Consider the following 21074-nt stretch of genomic DNA (forward strand, 5'->3'; position numbering starts at 1 on the left):
CAGGCGGAGGCCATCCAAGATCACAGAGAGCATCTTTATCTGGTTGAAACAATGACTGTCAAACAGGATGAACCAAATTCTATAAAAGGTCTCTCTCTGTAACTCTTTCTCTCTTTCTCTCTCTTATATACACAGATATATGTGTGCTCATGTGTTTGTACATATATATACACACAAATTTTACCTATTATATTTATATGCATATTATAATATACAATGCATTATATATAACATATATATTATGTACATGTTTAGATGTATTATATATATCATATTATGTATATATGTACTTTGAAATCTCTATTTGTACAAATATTCCATAACCCATAGTTTTACACACATCAATTCTGTGGTTTTAAGATAGTCAAGCATGAATACAGTATTTAGTGTTTATCCAGTAAGAATTTACCAAACGGCTACTACATTACTATGTGGGAAAAATAACATCTTTAGAATTTTTATGTCTATCTTATGTATTATAAATTACATATACAAATGTATATATTAGAAGTAAAATGTATGTATTTTAAATAAAAAAATTTGCTTTCAGAATACAACTAGAATTAAATGTCTTATTTTCTATGTTATTTTCTATGTTGTTAAGGTTTATAGTCTTAAAGATTAAATAGAAACTAAATTAAGATCTAAATCTCTTCCTGACCCCGTCTGAATGACTTGACCAACATCTGTAAACCTCCGGTTACCATCAAAACCCATAATAATTTTAACCGTTAAGTAAAATTCATAGTAATTAAACATTATGTACAAATGATTTGGAATATGAGAATAATCCTAGTCTTTTAGGTTCTAATTCAACTCAAATAAATAAATGGGTTTGGGGGCTATTTCAGAGATTGTGGATTTTTCCTGACATGAAAGACTTCCACTAATATAAGAAATTCACTTGACCCGTAAATCGTTGTAGGATTGAAAGTTCAGGTACACTTTGAGAGAAGCTTCTCAATCAAATTTAATGTCAATCAGGTCAATCTCTTTTTAATTTTATGCTACATTATACATCCCTCAGGGTTCATTGTTCCTTTTTTTATAATGCTGTATATGTTTGATTATTTAAATTCACAGTCAAGAGGATGCATTCATTTCTGTGCCGATATGCAAATTACTGAAAACTTCTTTTCGAAAACCTTCTGTGTGCATTTTAATTCTTTTTGTCTTTCCAGGCATCATAACGGATAGCCAAAATATGTTCTCAGTTGCAGAAAAACCGGTGCCAAGTTTTTCAACTGTAAAAATATTTTTCTACTTCTGTTGTTTTTCCTGGCTATGCTATTAAAAGTTATCCTAGTTCTTAAAGCACAAGCTCATAAAACAAGTGTACCTAATTAGCCAGTTTGAGGTTAGAATATTGGGTGGGTGGCCTTGGAAGGCATGTTTTAAACAAGAATTTTTGAACCCACTTTCCTCTGCTTCCCCTTTTGAAATACATCTGAATTTTAAAGTGAAAGGTATGATGATTTCTGTTTACTGTGGCAAATTTTTATGGTGGATGTTCATTGTTCTTTTTTGTTTCCCCTGTCAGCTGCCCCTGCAAAAGTATATAGTATTATTAACTTATATTCTTTGAAATCTTTATTTATACAAATATTCCATAGTCCACAGTTTTACACATACCTATTCTGTGGTTTTCAAATAGTCAAGCACAAATAACATGTTTAACATTTATCTAATAAGAATTTATCAGTGGGTACTATATTACTATGTGGGAAAAAATAACGATTTTAGAATTTGTATGTCTACCTTTAGCAAAGCCAGGACATTTAGAACAATCAGGAAATGCAGCACTTGATTTGGGTCTTTGAGGATACAAAATGCATCCGTATGTGGTGATTAGAAGAAGGATATTTAGAGAAGGAAGTGGAAATAAGATACAAAAAATTAGAGATATTGAAATGCACCATTTACATTCAAAAAATAGCTGGTGGATTGGATAGGCAAAGTGCCTTATTTCTAGTGGAAAATAAATACATGAAAAGATAACTCTCTACTGAGTTCCTAATATGTGTTAGTATTTTCATATCAATTATCTCATCCAGTCATGGTCATGATCTTAGGTATAGTCATTGTGATTTCACAGATGGTAATATTCAGAATAAGACACGTGAATTAAGTTGTCTGGAATCACAGAACAAAAAAGAAGCAAAGCCAGGATTGAACTCACGATGTGTGGGTTCTGAATCAGTGATTTTTTAGCTAGTTTCTAGCCACTAGAGCATACTACCTTAAGATAAGACCAGCAGCTATTTTGGAACAAAGGGCTTGAGAAACTTGGACATCAGGGAAATCATTCTCTTCACATCTCCCACCCCTACTCATTCTTGGGGGACACTTTTGCCCAGTATGTCACTGGTCCACCTCTAAACCCATCTTTTACTTCTGTAATATGTCTTTATATCATCCAATCATCTTACAGATTATAATTCTGAATCCTTGCCAAACTGAAAAACAGCACTTATTATTTTAATCCTTTCCCTTCTATCAATAGATTTAAACAGAGACCTCAAATGTTTAGTCCCTTTCTAAAGTGTTCCCTTGTGCTCCCAGGAGAAGTCAATTATTAACCCAAGTTAACTATTAGTATATGATTTTATGTTTAGAACCTTCTCCCACAAAATCAGTGGTTCTCAACTCTGGTTGAATATTTGAATCATATGGAGAACTTTTAGAAATACAAAATATCCTCTTGTCTCACAAATATATTTATCGTGAGAAGGGCCAATAATTGGTCATTTTAAAGCTACCTGATTGATTTAAACAGGCAGCCCATGTTTGAATGGGCTGTCCCATAATATAGTGAGTTAGGTTTATAGCTTAACCTATAGTATAACACTTTCTTTTCATGGGCAGGCACTGGCGATGTCCTTACTTGAAATATCTATGTATAATTCTTGTCCTGTTACACAATGATAAGAAAAAAGGATTGTGGTAAAAATCTTGTGGTAAAGACTTGAGAGGACTGATTATGTACAGAGCAATGGAAGAAACCTAAGAGCATAATGCCAAGTCAGGAAAGAGAAATTTCAAGGAGGTAGCTGTAAAATGTGCAAAGTATTTCTTATATTTAATGGCAGATGATTTATACAAAAGGAATTTGCATTTGGTGAGTTGCTGATTATCATTAATCAGGAGGGCCATTCAAAATCGGAGTGGTGGGGCTTCCCTGGTGGCGCAGTGGTTGAGAGTCCGCCTGCCGATGCAGGGGACGCGGGTTCGTGCCCCGGTCCGGGAAGATCCCACGTGCCACGGAGCGGCTGGGCCCGTGAGCCATGGCCGCTGAGCCTGCGCGTCTGGAGCCTGTGCTCTGCAACGGGAGAGGCCACAACAGTGAGAGGCCCACGTACTGCAAAAAAAAAAAAAAAAGAAAAAAAGAAAAGAAAAATCGGAGTTGTGGACATAGAAGACAAGTTGAAAGGGGTTGAAGAATGAAGAACAAGCATGGAATTGGAGACAGGTGTAGACATACTGTTATTATTGTTGCTGTTATTTTTAATATTTAGAAAAAGAAAGAAATGAACAAAAATATTAGAGGCTTACTTGGTCATCATTATTAGAAGAAAATTTAGTCTGGTTTAGCTTCTTTGTTTCATGTTAGCATGGAAACCGTTGAACAGGTCTGTAGAAGGTGATTATGGAGCTAGGGAAAGTGAAGTATTTTAAGTTGCTGTAGAATTCTCCCCTATAGAATTCAAAGTTGTTTCTTCTTGAAACAGATTCTGTGATAAAACTCCCTTCACATCGCTCCTCTCTCTCTTTCTCTCTCTCTCTCTCTCTCTCTCCCTCTCCCCATTCCTGTCCCTTAAATATATTCTCCAAATTTCCTTCTTTGTCATTTTCTCGGACCGGGGCACGAACCCGTGTCCCCTGCATCAGCAGGCGGACGCTCAACCACTGCGCCACCAGGAAAGCCCTGTCCCTGCTTTTAAAGAAACTTCTCTAATACCTAAGAATTCAGTTTTAGCCCGGATGACATAAGACCTTTGTTTTCTTAATGCACCCTGAATTGCACCCTTGAATTTCCACATAACATGACTTGTAATTATAAGCTTGTAAGTAATTAATGAGATATATTATATACCAGGCACTGTAAACTGAATGCTGAGGATGAGTGAGAAGAAAACAGGCAGGGTTAAAAACAGTTTTAAGAATGGTAACGTTCACCCCACACCACTAAGGTGTGAAAAACCCTGAACTTCTTTTGAATTTGTGCTGTAGGTACTAGGTATTTTTAGAAAATCAACCACCCTACATGCATCTATTGCGTAAAAGTAAATATATCTTTAATGCCCTGTGCTGAAAGCAGTCTTTGAAACTATCCACCACTTAAAGTGATTCTTCTGTCAGAATGATTTATGTGTTTGTCTCCAACCTTATGTTACAAACCTCCACAGGACAGCTTTACTAGTTCTTAAGAATGTTGGTTTCTTCCTTTAGACATTGCATATATTAATTGTTCAATACACCATCCTTTAATTATCTTTTTAATTCCTTTAATTGCAGAGGTCAAGGAAGGAAGTCTCTAGATACCATTGTATTTTAATCAACTCAATGATGTTCTGTGAATTTGGAGAATTTCTCAATATTCATTCCTGGACAGAAGAATTTAATGAGTCTTCCACTGGAGCAACAGTATCTGGGATTTTTGACACCAAGTCAGCAACTACTGTTTTCCTCATGGCTCAAGTCTATATTTCAATTTGTAGATTTATATGGTTTTCATTTGTGGGCCAGCAGCATATATCTTAGACTGTGAAGAACATTTATCTAAAAGAAGTTGTAGTGTTAGCAGGGTACTGTCTCACCTGTGAGTAAATGCATTTCATTCCATGCTCCACAGTGGGGTTTCCACTACTGTGGGAAATCTGAATCTCTAACTTGGAAGGTTCATAAATCATCTAGTTGATATTAACCAATATGCAATACTTACTGTCCTGCTATAAAACATCCCACTCTTCTAAAGCCCTATTGAATATTAAAAAGAATGGCAACCACAAGGTAGAAATGAGGTCACTAGAATGAAAAATATAATTTAACTACTTTAGAAAGATGTGTTGCTAACCTTTAGCAAAGCACTACCTCTTAAAAAAGAAGACAGGTCTTTGTACTGAAGAATAGTTCTTTCAAATTAACATCTCCATGGCTAAAGTATAAATGAATGAGACCAGGATTAAATGTTCAATTAGAGGGCACACGGTTTCAGCGATTATCAGAACGTTGCATTGGCAAAGGGTTTTGGAGTTGGCTGTGTTCCATACATCTGAAATGAGGATACCATCTTCTACAAATCCCAAACTCAGCGGGTTTGGTAAAAAAATTACTGGACTGTCATTTATTCTTCTCCTGTAACTTAGGGAAGTGGAAAGATTTCATCCATGATGTAGGGGAGGAAAAATGATTTTCCCTCTACCCTTCTAGGCTGAGACTCCCCAGTAATAAAAAAAAATAGCATAACAGGAGAAAAACAGAAGTTTAATAATACCTCCTGTACATATGAGAGACAGCCAGGAAAATTTGAGTCACTCTTTGAAATGACACAAACGACCACCTTAAAGACCGTCTTCAGATAAAGACAAAAGAAGACGTTAGGGTAGAGTTATGGCAGCTTATCAGGCAAAGCACAATAAACAAAGATATGGCTGTCATGCAGAACTAAGTTGTCATCTTCTCCATTAATGAGAGTTTCTAGAGATTGAGTCACGCTTTTCTTCCTGGTACAGAGAGGGAGATACCCTTACGAATGGAGACTTCTCTTCTAAATATAAATGTTTCTTAAAATTGAGTAACTTCTACTTGATTTTAAGATCTTCTCTGTGTCTGCTGTTTCTTAAAAATAATCAGCCTAAAATAATTCTGATGCCAAACCGGTATATTTTGGGGTGACAAATTCTGCTCTCCTTCAGTGCCGTCAGATAAGCCACATGTTCAGATGGCACAATATCTGGAAACGGAAAATGAATCAGGTCTATCTTTGCGCCAGTCTTAGTAGGAAGTTTGGTGGTTGCCTGTTGGCTTGTAATGGGTACAAATCTTCCTCAACATGAATGTTTTGGATATCTGTTGTTTTGGCAACTGTGATTGTTTTTGTCCTCACTCCCAAATTTTATATTAAGAATAGCCTCTCCTTTCTCATATTAGGTCCAATTCAAAATTGAAACACAACTTCCTTTCAATAATTATATATTAGATAACGTTACAGTATTCTCTTTTAAGTATGTTGGGGCATGGACTGCCAACAAAAAGTTGGCACTTGCCATCTGCCTCTACAAGCATTAAGTCACTAGCCACTGCAGCCACTGGCCATCAACACACCCTAAAAAGAGTTCAGAGTGGAGAACAGGAATGAGGCATTCTGTGTTCTGGGAAAAACTGGCAGAACAAGCCTTTAGATAGTCAGATATTTTCAGGAGAAGATTCTATGAGCCCAATTCTTACATGTCCTCATATCTAGAAAAGCACTGAAATCATTTACTGTGACATCTGCTCCTTGTGACTAGAAGCAAACCTCTGCCAAAATGTGTGTTTGACTGCACGTACCCCTCTTCACTAAAATCACATAGATACTGACCAGTCTCCCAACTTCTTTGGAGAGTTTCTCTGAGCTATCTGAAATGTTGTCTCCCAGGCCATAGTTCTCATTTTGCCCCAAATAAAACTTAACTTGCAACTCTCATATTGTGCATTCTTTTAATAGACAGAGACCTTGTCTTTGCAAAACATATTTATTTTCTGTTCATAGAAGCATAACAAATTGTACTTTTTTCTTCCAAGGAAACACCAGGCCTTGTTGAAGGAGGTATGTCATTTGTTTACTTCAAAGTGAGTTACCTGAATCTTGAAGAAAATAGATTCCCACTTAAAACACTAAACACCCTGACACTATTTCAAGCTAATACAATGACATTTTCAGCGATCTTCTTCATTTCTGAATGGAAACAAGGCTGACGACAGCCCTCACATTCAATTTATTAAAATTAGGAAATTGTCAGGAAGACTCCAGCAGAGGTAAGGCATTTACTTTGTAAAGTCGTCCTCGGTTTAACAATAGGTATTTGGATAACTTTTTATTCTCTCCTCGGGCTCAGCTGGAAGAAATTTTTACCACAAAGGAAGCCTGATTTTATGCATGTTTGACTTAATTCAGAGGGATTTATGAATACCACAGTAGCCTGTTTGGATTGGCTGTGAATAATGTGAGGCAGATAGCTTTCACTTCTTTTCAACCTGAAATATCTGATGTGTTCTTGGTAACTCTTTTTAGTGAAACAGACATTTTAAATACTAAGATCCAAGCATCAAGCATCCTTATTTGTTCATTTTCAGCACCCTTTCTGAAATATGTGAGAAAGCATAAATTTTACAAATGCAAGAGCTCAAAAACTACGAAATAAATGTCACTAAGTCCAAAATTTGGTGCCAAATCTGACTTATTATTTTATTTTATTTCATAGAATAGCTAAAAGGAAACAGTTGTGGAAATAAACTATGTCAGTGTAAAAAACACACACACCATTGGCACGAGAATATATGATTTCAATTAAAACATGGCTGGTGTGTGGGTTTTGAGGTAGAGGTTGACTTAGACAGCTATATTTTGGTTGGAACTTATTGGCTTAAATCATGACAATAGATTGTAGATTTCTTTTTTGTACTTAATAGATTTCTTTTTTGTACTTAAATCTTGTATCACTTGGTGATGGTGGTGTTATATTACATAAAGGTACTACGTTAAGTCTGGTTGGAAGAAATGAATCACCTAAAATCTCATTGACACATATTCTTAGATTTGGAACTTGTTGCTAGGAATGAACAGAACAAGAGCATATGCATATTAGTGCAAGTGATGAAATTCATCCTTTGGCAGATGGTTACGGAGGACAGATCTATGTCCAGTTCTGCTTTATGAAGTGTGAGGGATTGTGTGGGATACGGAGACTGTTTAGACACGGTCAGTACCTGGAAGGAGCCCAAATACAGACAGTATAGGGACATCTTTATGAGGACCACATTTCCCAATCCCGTTGAATTCTTTTCTGACTTAGACTCAGCAAGAAGCAAATGTGTGGATCTCAGCTTTGAGGTAGGGAAATGTTTCCCAGGATAATGTCAAGATCTTCAGAAACCCAAGACATGAGACAAAGGAAATGTTTCACATTTCACATATGTTATTATTATCACTAGTATAGGAAAGAAAGCTAAGACATCATTATGTCATGATTACTCAGTTTATATAAATTTTGATGCCTATCCCCAGATCATCCCTTAAAAAGACAATAAGCTGACCCAATATTAATACAAGCCAGTTTTGTCGTGTTTTCTGTCTGATTCCAAATTTTTCTACTATCTTGGGACAAAAGATTCAACTATTGGTATTCTATCCCTTCAAACAGTGAGATTTATTATTTGCTACTTTAAACTTTTTTTTTTTGCAAGACTTGGTTTGACAAGATTTTTGTTGTGATAAAACAAGTGTTTACCACTACAGTTTCATCTTTTTACTTACTTTAGTCAGTATTGATGACTGCATTCAGCATTAGAATTCATGGCTAAACTACCAATGAGAACTTAGATACTTGGCTACTTTCAAAGAAGAATCTATCATCTTCTATCATTTTCTTTACTGTCACTTTCTTCCCCTCCAAACATTGACAGCCACCTGCAATTGTTCTTTTTAATATAAGTGACTTTGGTCCCTTATAAAATGAGAAAGAAACATATTTTAATAAAAGCGTTTGCCTACACGAACAAAAATTGTGATCAAGGATTGTGAAAGACTTAACAAAAATGACATCTGGAAGCTTTCACTGTTGTAGCCCATACGTGAGAACCTCTTGAAGATCTTTCTTTATGTTATATAAGCACCAAATCAATAAAGGCATCCACAAGTGACAGATACTCTTCATGATTCCTCTAATTATGAGAAATGTTCCTCTCCAGATGAGTGTGTGAGTTGCAATGTTAAGAGATAATTATGTTTTATTTTCTGGAAATTCACATTTAATTTCTCGTAAATGAAAAGTATATCTTTTGCAAGTGGCACTGAAGCAAATTGTATTTTAAAATAAAATAAAATTAATTTGCTTTATATGCACAGTGTGAGTGTTTATATGTGCCTCTGTTTGATACTCACTGAAGCACAGTGTTTCCTGGGATATTTTCTGAAGACTTAATAAAATGTGAAACTTTCATCTACTACTGAAAACTTAATAAAACTGGGATTCATAGTGGAGAAAATGTCTGAAGTTAATATCTCAACTTCTGTACGTGACATTCAAAGGATGATTATAATTTGTTCTGCAGGTAGTCTAAAAATTAATTTTCTGTTTCGTTATTTATTAGATTTTTCTTTCTCATACTGTTTAGATAGGTTTATTTCTGGTTTTTTTTATTAGTGCAGGAAAAATACAGAACTAAAAGAAAGTCCAAAATCCTTAGCCAAAGTTGTTTCTCAGTGCCCATTTAGCACATTTTCAACTAATTTCAAAAAAAGAAGAGTTTAAATTCCAATACTATCTAAGCATTAAAATGATTTTTTCCCCCTATTTCAGGGTCATTACTTCCAGAGAAAGAGTCTTAGGAAAGAAGAATTATTCGAATTTACTAATTTGAAAAATAGGTGAATTTTCGTGGTTAATTACTTCCCTTTCAATTTGAGGGAAAGAACTGAGCCATTGTCAAGATACTGGCAGCATCCTTAGTATCCTCCCATTGATACCACAGGCCTGTCTACCTGCTTGGCCATCATAACATTGAACTGGAGTAACCAAACAGTATGCAGTTGCTTTGACAAGTTACTGCATGGGTGATCGTTCGCATGGACCCCACGTGTGAGCACACCTCTGAGGGTAAGACTCTCAGTCAGCTAGTGCTTTTAAGAGCTCCCATTCCATTAAGTTAAAGGTAGTATTTTCATGTGTTTTACTCAAGTCAAAGTTGTCATTCTTTTAGGGCAGAATTGAATGAATATGTCTCCCTATTATTGCCTTTAAAATAGGAACACAAATAATGCCTATCCCATAAAACTAGAACAAGGAACACATGGATATTTCCCAGTATATATCAAGCATGCTGTTTATTACAACTTTGTATTTATTGAACAAAATGGAATCGATGATTACTGGTGAACTTACACTCCCTCTCATTCTCTTTTTCGTTTGTTTCTTCATTGTGACTAAACGTTATGATGAAGAGTTAAAAAAAGAAAAATTCAAGAATTTTTATTGTACAATGCAGAGACAAGTTTCAGGAGATGAAGACAAGAGTATCAAAAGGATGCTGACAGGCAGACTTCCTGAGTTATCAATAATAAAAGAGAATTTTCTCTATTGATGCCTAATTTCAGATACATACTTATCTCTCACAGTCATTCTGGACTCTACCCCTCTCATAAATGTCTGTCATTGTGCTCCAGATCAAGCCTTTCAGGTTGATTAAAATTGTTCTTGGTGGGGGGTAGGGAGGGCCGAAGAAGGAGTCATGCTATAATTCTCACTGGATGATTAGAAAGATTATCTGCCTTTGTTCTGATAACATACATAAAATAATAAAAAAGTTGAGGATAAATTTTACATAATAATAGTAATGATAATAACAACAATAATAGTAGTAGGTTGTAGATATCATATAAAGTATTCCATATGTCTTTATGCCCTAGATATGAGTTACGGTGAAATGTCTCCACCTGTAGTGAAATAATTGGAAAGATAACTGCAAAAAAAGAAGTGATAGATACTCCCTTCTTTTTAAAACCATTTAAGACCTATTCTATGTTGTGTTTTCTAAAGTTTATTTGGCACTTTTACTGTCTCAGCTATTCATGCTTAGGGAAAGCAGGAGAGCTTGTGAATACTATATAAAATCATTATTAAAAGCTATATTTATTCAGTGTCACATATGCTAAGCACTGTTCCATATGCTGGGACAGCACAATGAAACCAGCAATAATGTTCTTCCATTTCTGGAGTTTTTATTCAAGTTAGGAAGACAGAAAACAACCAGTATAAAAATCACCTCGGAGGGTGATGAGTGCTCGGAAGGAATGAAACCCTAGTTTTCATTGAAAAGAGAATGAAAGTAGGCAGGGCTTGGGTAGGGTTCGGATCTCAGTGGTGAAAAGACTTATTACCTATGAGAAGATGTGGGAGTGAGCGTGACAGACAAAGGTGATGTTAAGGGCACAGAACCCTCTGTCAGAAGCAGCCTGGATGCTTTTGAAGCACAAGTAGGAGGCAGTGTATTGGGTGTAATGGGGTGTGGTAAAGAAGGGAAGGACAGGAGCAGATACGACTGGAATAGGAAGTGGTACCAGTTCACACAGAGACATGATAAGACATCATAAAGGAGCCATGGGAGAGCTGTAAGCAAGACAATGAAATGATGTGATTGGTGTATGAAAACCAATGTGAAGGAAATGATTCTTGTATAACTATATTCACAAACACACACATACACCCCCAAAGTGATAAATAGGTGATCGTAGTTATAAACCTAGAGTGTTGGTAAGATACAGTTTTCTTGGTACCATCTAACGATTTGGGCTTTGTTTTCACTGTCCTGATGCAGAGACCAGTCGATTTGTCTTTGGACAAATCAGGTCTAAGGGAGAGAACTAATTCTACCACATCCCTCAAAAATCCTGTGGATAACCATTTAAGGTAGTGCCTAAAAATTTAGTTTTAGAAATATGATGCAAACTCCATCTCCACATACTTTTTTTTTGCTGCCAAAAAAGTTTAATTGCTATGCCTAACCTGTGTTATATTACTATTAATATGACCATGGCTCTAGGATTCAATTTTCAAATCTCCTATATGAAAGATAAACAATATAATTCTACTGACTGTGCATGTACGGACTTATGGTTAATATTTTCTGTCCATGAACAGTCACTTCACTGTGTACTATACCTTTCTTTAGGAAGACAATAAATGCTGAATTTTGAAAATTCATAAAACAACAACATGAGAATCCTTTAAAAGATTTAAGAACCCAACTCTTTTCCAAAAGCCTTTCGCAAAGAAATAAAATACATTCTTCATACTTATGATTAGAAGTGATGCCATTAAGATTTAGCATTCTTTTCAATATTTTGAATTTGATCATTTTTATTAAAGATCACTGCCAAAAGAGCATGCATGTAATGAAGATATATTTATGGATGAAATTAGATATTACTTTATCCCAGTAATATGTTTTCAGAGTGATAGTTAATAATTACAGTCTGATCTTCCCAGCATTGCAAAATTATTTGGTAATATATATTTTCTGTTTATGGTTTGCATGCAGTGGTAGACTGAAAAGTGTACCCGCAAGATGTCAAATTCCCAGAACCTGTGACTATGGTACCCTACATGGTAAAAGTGTCTTTGTAGATTTTATTAAATTAAGGATCTTGTGATGGGAGCATTATCCTGGACTGTCCTGGATAGACCTGATGGAATCAAAGAGGGAAGCAGGAGGTCAGAGATAAAAAGGAAGCCGAGATTGGAATGGTGAGGTCATAAGACAGGGAATGCTGGCAGCTTCTAGAAGCCGGAAAAGATGAAGAACATATTCTCCCCTGGAGTCTCCAAAAGGAACCAGCCCTGAAGACACCTTGATTTTAGGCCCATAAAACTCATTTCAGGCTTCTAATCTCCAGAACTGTAAATGAATGCATTCGTGTGGTTTTGCATCAAGTTTGCTGCAATTTTTATACTTGAAAAGAGGAAACTCATACACATGCTAAACTGTATTAATATGATACAGAGGCAAGAGGAAATTCTACAATATTAAAAATATTTAGTCCTAATAATATCTAATCCTAATTCTCTCCTAAAGAGGTGAAAGAGAATTAGGCTTTGCTTGGAGGCTGTTTTATACGTATCTACCAGGTAAACAAGATCAGAGTTTTTGAGGAATATGATCTGGAAGCAAATAGAATAGCTTCCTCTGAAAAAGCAATCAACAGAAATTACTCTTGGAGCATTTTAGAGAATATTCATTTTAGTTTATTATTTATATCCAGTATTTACTTTTTCTCCCTCATATTATCTTAAGAGTGTAAAGTATGTAATTCATAGAACTTACTAAAACAAAGACCAGGTTTAAACTTGCATGCACATCTGTGGTCTTTTTTTTTTTTTAAATTTTATTAACATATAGTCGATTTACAATCTTGCGTTAGCTTCTGCAGTACAGCAAAGTGAATCAATTCTACATATATGTACTCCTTTTTAGATTCTTTTCCCATTTAGATCATTACAGAGTATTGAGAAGAGTTCCCTGTGCTATACATCCTTATTAGTTATCTATTGTATATATAGTAGACATCTGTGGTCTTTGGCTGGTGCCTTAAACGTGAAGGAAACATTCAAATGTGTGTACTACAAATGTGAAAGAATGACAATAACACATCTAGTAAGGTTCTGATCATGGTTAGATTTCATAGTATTTTATCCTTGGTGCCATGAAGGGGGCAGCGTATTTCTAAAATGACACTAGCTGTCTGGCACAGTGGGCCTCTGCCTAGATAAATAATGCTTATGCGTGCGTTAAAGCACGGAGCTACCCGTCAGATCACTGCTTCCAAGCCTGTAACCTGAAACTAAACAATGAGGCTCCTTTTGGCTTGAGGAATATTACTTTTTGTCATTGTAACAAGTACAAGATCAAATTCAAGGAAAGCTTTTGCCTCCCCCCCTCCCCCCATGTTCACTCTTTGCTTTGAGTTCCAGCTGTGAGTGGAATTAACTTTCAAAATAAAGAAAATGCCTCTGCAGCTGGGGAGAGAGTTGGGGGCCCCCTTGAATCAGACACAGTTGGTGGAAGGAGGAAATATCATGAATACCCTTCCACTACTTTTGTGTCACTGTAGGAGGCCTTTGTAGAAAGAATCTAAACATTATTCTCCCTTCCCATCTTCTGACTGAATGGATGGGTAGCTGGGCTGATGAAAACCGGTTCTTAAGAAAGCATTGACTTCGGTCACCCTTTGTTCTGTTTAAGAGAGGAGTAGTCTTTCACCAAAATACAAGAACAAGATTATACACCTACATCATCCCTACTCTCGAATTCAAAAACCGGAAGTGGAATGACGTGTAACGCATTTTCCAGTGACTCTCGCTCACTGGGCTTCAACCCGCGGCATGCAAATATTTTCAAAACCGTACTTTTCATGCATTTAGGTATTTTGAGCACCATGCATTCACTGATTAAACTCTGTGATAAAACTTAATTTTGCTACTAGTAAGACTACAATATCATTTGTGATATCTCCAAGTGTAATGAATTACATTTCTGTGTTACTTTTAAAAAGCAAACAGCTCACTCTATTTATTCTTAAGATACTTGAGAAAAAGACAGGACAAGTCATTTTTGTAGTTAATTTGTTCTTGGGTATATTTATTCATCACCTTTTTATTGAGTACCTGTTACTCAGCAATCAGGCACTATTCTAGGCATGAGCAATAAAGGTGGAAGAAAACATATGATGTCCCTGTGTTCTAGAACTTTCATTTTTGTGGGAGGAAATGGGCAATTAAATAGGAAACGAATACGAAGGTTATCTCAGGGACGGAGCGGTTAGTCAGAAAAAGTTTCTTTGCGGAGACCTAGAGACTCAGAAAGTGTAGTTTTTAAAAATATTCCTTGTCAGACTTTCTCGTTAGCAGGTATTATAGGTAATATGTCTGCTCTCCACTACCTATTTCTAACCATCATTCTGTGTTGGTTAGAATATCATGAAGTTATAGTCATTTGTTTCCTTTCTTCCTGGAGAGGTTTTGCAGGCTACACCCCTCAATGACACAGCTGATACTAGCACAGCTTTGATTTTCTTTCTATCACACCATACACGATTAAAAAGAGGGACTGGTTTACTTTCCCTGAGGGCTCCAAGAATAATTTATGTGTTACCTGAGCTATGGAAGGCTGCTTTCAAGCTCATTTGTCTGCTTTTTAACAAGTGTTCTTTTTGACCATAACATGTGGCAGTTATGTTGTAGAGAAAAAGAAGAGCTGGGATGTGTTTCCATAGCCCCTCTTTCTTTTTCATCTTGCCAAGTTTTCTCCCCTTCACATGCTACTTCCAGAACATCTTGATATTAAATTTCTGGCCCTTAACATGATTCCTCGGGGCATTAATCCATTCATCCCATTCTGGGTGGCGCAGGGTAAATCACAATTTTCCACATCAGGCAGTACTAAACCTTGTTTGTGCTCCATTAATGAAATCATCTATTTTATCTCATCACTGCAGGTAAAAACAGATTTCCATATGTTATACAGCCTTATCATGACTTCTAAAATGCCATCATGGTTATATACTATCTAGTTTACATTTAGAAAGCAGCATGTCAGTTTACTTGAAAATAATTCTAAAAAGGTGCAGAGCTATTCATCAGCCAGTCTCAGCTGCTACTGAATGAATAATTCTACGATTAAGAGCTGGGGTCTGTGCAGGCAGTCACAGAATCTGCTGTTTTTATAGAACTTGGTAAATTCATTCATTCATCTTGTGTTTATGAGACTCTGTTAGAAAGACCAAAGTATTGCTGGGATAGCTTGGGATAAACAAGAACATACTGAATTTACTTTTTCTTTTCCTTTTTTTAAAAAAAATTCTGGACAGAAATAAAATATTTTAAAAACAGTTAAGGCTATTAACATTGCCTATAGTAAACATCCTAATCAGTTAGGCTGAAATCTCCAAAAAAATCATTGAGTGTCCAGTGCTCAAATAAAAGATCAATTAAGTCGAGTGGAATGAAAATACATCTGTAATGAGTTGATACTGTGTGCCAAGAAATGCACTGAACAACTGCATTTTTCATTTTACAATTAATTGTAATATTATATGATCATAAGCGAGGATGTTAGGACATAGGAGAAAAATATTTTGAAAATGGAGAAATAAAAAAGATATATGTATATCTGTATGTATATCTACACACACACATACATACACATGCACGCATATACATGGATTACGTGACATATGTCATTTGTGGAATGCACACTCATTTATAACTTACTGGGTGCATGCAGCTGCAATATTTATATGGAAGATTGTTTATTCAAGGGACATGATTCCTTCCCAAATAATTTTGATAGAACACTGCCCAAGAAATACCAAGATTCCAAAATTTCTATCACACTATCAAAAGAATCACATTACAACTGTCTCACTGATAACAATCTCCAGTGTAATCTGAGCCTGACTATCTGTGATGATGGCTTTAGGGTTCATTGTTTATGGAAAGACGGAAAGAATTTCAAAATATAGGAAAACAATGTTAAAGAAAATAAATGCCTTATTTCATACTAGGAGTACTTGTTTTATTTTTAATATCTAATCAAAATATGAAAAAAGCAATTAAAAGGGAATAAAATTATGGTAGCCCAGAAACATAAGCAAAATGGAAAAATTAAGACAGAATGTGAAAAAGTTTGCTAAAAAAAAAGATTCCAACCAGCAGAAATCCCCAGCGTATTTGACAGAACTTAGTGATGGCTGATCCCCTGAGGCACAAAAACTCTGCAAATCTCCATTTGAGATTTTTGTCTACTTCAGTCTCTACACAAGTGTCCAAGCTGGGCTTCCAGAGCACATCTCAGTCAAGAATTTCCTTTTTATCTGAGGAGTCTACAAATCCCATGGCATTCATAATTTCCAATAGTCTATGAATGGTGGGAGCTTCACATTCCATTTCAAAGTAGACCCTGACATTGGGAGCTCATAGCACTAGTGGGAAAGAAAGTATATTATCCATTTGCACTAGCACTGACTCAATGCCCTGGAAAGAGTAAACTGATCAAACAGAAATTGTTCCACACAACTGTCTCCAAATGCGTGCAGCACAGTCATGCTGAGGGAAGACTTAGCTGTAAGCTTCAGAAATTGGACTAAGGGTAGAAATTACAGGAAGACAGAGCCTAACGTCCTTCAAGGAAGTTCTCTGTAGCCCTGAGAGTGCTCCAAGAGTGGGTTTGCTGGGTATGGGGAGACTGAGTGCAAGAGAAGAATTCAAGCAGGGGCAGAATGACCCTTCAGCTGTGACAGAACAGATCACTGCCATGGGGAAGAGGTTAGGATGTTTACTTAGGCAAGGCAACACTCCAAACCTAAGAGTCTTGATTAGAAGCAATTGATTTCACCATTATTACTTTTTCCAAATATGAACATCTATCTTTGGATCAATAGAAAATATCAAATTACATTTTTGATATATTACCCTTGTAATTAATATTAATATTAAATTATACGTATCAATTAATAAAAGGCCTTAGGTAGTTGGCTACCTAAGTCTTGGACTTTACGAAAAAGGCAATATAATTAAGTCGTATAGGAGTAACTTGGATGAATTAATTGAAGAAAAATATAATATGTATCTCACAGACTGTTGAAGTGCCTGGCAGAATTCATTCACTATGTAGTGGAAAGATTATGAAACATTTCAGGCTTTGTAACTGCACACATGTGGCCAAACTCTGACTAGCCTGACCGTGAAAAAGTTGTCACTAGCTGGCCATTTGAATGAAGCCTGACGTCTGGTCTCTAGACACTAGCTTGAAATGCTCTTCAGTGACAGTTTTCTTTCTTGTTAAATGTTATTATTGCTCATAATGTGTGAAACTCTCATTTAAACAACATTCAGTGAAGAAAATACTTGTGAGCAAAGTCCATGAAGTTAAAATTCTTGGAATGACGTTTTTTTCTATTTACCCTTAAACCATCACAGTTTAATCAGGACATTTTAACAAGTATTCAGAACACTTTATAGGTCAGATATGCTTGGCTCAAACACATTAGAAGAGATGTAATAAAATAGTGTATCATACGCTTCCTAGCTACTTTTTGTTTCGTTTTAACTAAATTTTGATTAAAGAATTCTAACTACATTTCTAAAAGGTAAAATAGTGCATTTGCCTTGAAATATTTGAATCCCTTAAGGTATATGCTATACTGTCTAAAGATTTGTCCCCTTTTTGACATTCGACATATAGATACTGTCTGCATTTATTGTAGGAAGATGCTTTGTTTTGGGGTAAATTTAGATAACATTAATTACACTAATTAATTTTTAATGAATCATCTAGTCAATTAAAATGTTTAGGATCATGTCTAAAGGATAAGAACATGCGACCAAATATTTCACCTCTTCTTTGTGTAAACATTGCAAGGGCCTATCCCTGGTCATTTATTTGAGGAACTGCCAAAATTTATTGTAAAAATATTTTTTAAATCTACACGTTCTACCACGTTAAGATGGATATGCCCAACACACAATTTGAGTAACTTGCAATCTTGCCAAAAAAAAGCCACAAGTAAAAGTACAGTTTTTCTTTCTAAAATATGACAATGAGGAGTGTAAAGGTAATTTTACTGGGAATGTTTGGGCAAAGACTGCTTCTAAGATCTGAGTGACATTTGAATTTTTGGACATGTGCTTGTGAAGAGAGCTTCTCAGTTAGTAGTACTTCTTCCAAAGCATTCTTTTAGGTAAGTCACCACCCCTTACCAGCAGTTCCACTTACTCCCAGTCAACTGTGGTCTGAAAATATTAAACAGAAAATTCCAGAAATAAACAACTCATAAGCTCTAAATTGCACGCCATTCTGAGCAGCACGATGAAATCTCAGGGGGTCCTGCTCTGTCCTGCCAAGTCCTGAATCATCCCCGTTTCCATCACGACCCCCTCACCCAGCGGTCACTTAGTAGCCTTCTTGGTTGTTAGGTCAACTGTCATGATACTGCAGTGACAGTATTCAAGTGACCTTTATTTTGCTAAATAATGGCCCCAAAGTGCAAGAGTAGTCATGCTGGCAGTTTGGACATGCTAAAGAGAAGCCATAAAGTGCTTCAAGTGAAAAAGTGAAAGTCCTCAGCTTCATAAAGAAAGGGAAAAAAATCGTATGCTGAGGTTGCTAAGATCTATGTTAAGAACCAATCTTTATCCACGAAAACTGAGAAGGAGGGAAAAGAAATTTATGATAGTTTTGCTGTCGCAGCTCAAACTGCAAAAGTTACAGCCACAGTGCATAATAAGTGCTTAGTTAAGATGGAAAAGGCATTGTCTTTGTACAATAAGATATTTTGAGAGGGAAGGAGGGAGGGGGAGAGAGAGAGAGAGAGAGAGCACATTCATATAACTTTTGGTACAGGATAAAGTTCTAATTGTCTATTTTACTATTAGTCATTCTTGTTAATATCTTACTTTGCCTAATTCATGAATTAAATTTATCATAGTTATGTATGTATAGGAAAATACAGAGTATATATAGAGTTTGCTACTATCCACGGTTTCAGACACTCACTGGTAGTCTTGGCATGTATGCCCCACGGATACGGGGTACTATTACAGACGCAGAATCAATTTTATAGCAGGCTTTTCATCTCTCACTTTGCCAAGGGAAAGTATGTAGTTTAAAACTAAACTATCTGCTAAGGAAATGCAAAAGTCACCCAGAGGGCTTCATCATCTTTGAAAATTAGTGCCTAAAAATTTGCAGATATCCCCTATGATTTAACAAAATCATTTACAATAAATGTAAACAGAAGGATAAAATTTCTCCAGTAAACATGGCCGCCAGGCTCATTTGGATCTCCCGTTTGTAATCAAATACAGTATTTTTAAGAATCCAATACAATATGTTGTATTTACCTTGCAGAAATTCAGTTGTCCCTTTTTGTCCCCCAACAGAATGAAAGGAAAATTATCTAATATTTAAAGACTGCACAAGCAAGTCCTTTTTCTTCTCTTCTACTATCTATTTATTATTAGAGAAAACATAAATAGTTCCTTAGTAAAACTTTGACTCCCTGTGGAGTGAAGTCTCTCTGTACCTTTGGACTTGTTCTATACTTCAGTTCACTGGCAGCTTACTATACCTCATAAGTAGTCTGAGGATGAACTCCATTCTGTGTTGAACCTTTTGTTAATTATATAACAGATAGAGTGATTCTGAGAAACTAAGTACCGAAGACTGAATTACTTATCTCAGCAAAATATGTAGATGGCACATTCTTAGTTTTCCGTTTGCTCTACTGTGCTGTGCTAACATATAAAGATATACAGGATAGAAACGCCTGATGCGTCATTTTACATTTTAACATGTTTTCCTGTTGTTTGAAGGTATATGTATTTTAACTACTGAACTCGTTTGCTAGAACTTCCATAGCAATGTACCACAGACTGTCTGCTTAAACAACAGAAATTTATTTTCTCACAGTTCTAGAGGCTGGAAGTCTGAGATCAAGGCGTGTCTGCAGGTCAATTCCTTCTGAGGGCCACAGGGGAGATCTGTTCAGAACTTTCTCCTCGACTTGTAGATGACTGTCTTCTCTCTGTGTCTTCACGTCATCTTCCCTCTGTCCACGTCTGTGCCCAAATATTCTCTTCTTATAAGAACATGAGGCATATGGGATTTGGACCCAACCTCATGACTTCATTTTAATCTAGTTACCTCTTTAAAGATCTTATATTCAAATGCAATCACATTCTGAGGCTTTGATGGTTAGGACTTTAACATATAAATTTGGAGAGGGACACAATTCACCTCATGATAAGTATAGATGGGGCATAAGGCCTTGTTTGTGTTCAAAGATTTAACCTGGTTCTAATATCTGTTGGGTATTTTTATGTTTGTAGTAGTTAGGGAGATAGCTCATAAAGAAAAATAGCAGAGGAAGAAATAATAAGCTAGAGTATGTGTAATCTAAGGTCTCATCTACATGTGACCCATCTCAGTACAACACCTATAATGAAATCCAATTACTTTGCTTTTTCTTCCACACTGAGATTGTATCACATAATTTTTTGCCTACGTTTTCCACTATCTGATCCCAGTATCTCATGTACCCAGTCTCCCTCTTGTCTTTACTATTATAGTCTGTGAAGCTAAAACCTTCCTTTCACAAGAACAAAATAAATAAAAAATGCATTTTTTGGCGAATTATCCTTGACTCTAAAACCAGTTTTTACTGCACATGTACCCATGCCGTATTATAGTAGAAACATCATTTTAGTGCTGAAAGTTACTATACTTCTACTTAATCTGTTTTGTTTTATGAGGGCTATTAA

Source organism: Globicephala melas, chromosome 18 (genome assembly GCF_963455315.2).
Source record: "Globicephala melas chromosome 18, mGloMel1.2, whole genome shotgun sequence".
In the NCBI taxonomy this organism is placed as follows: Eukaryota; Metazoa; Chordata; class Mammalia; order Artiodactyla; family Delphinidae; genus Globicephala; species Globicephala melas.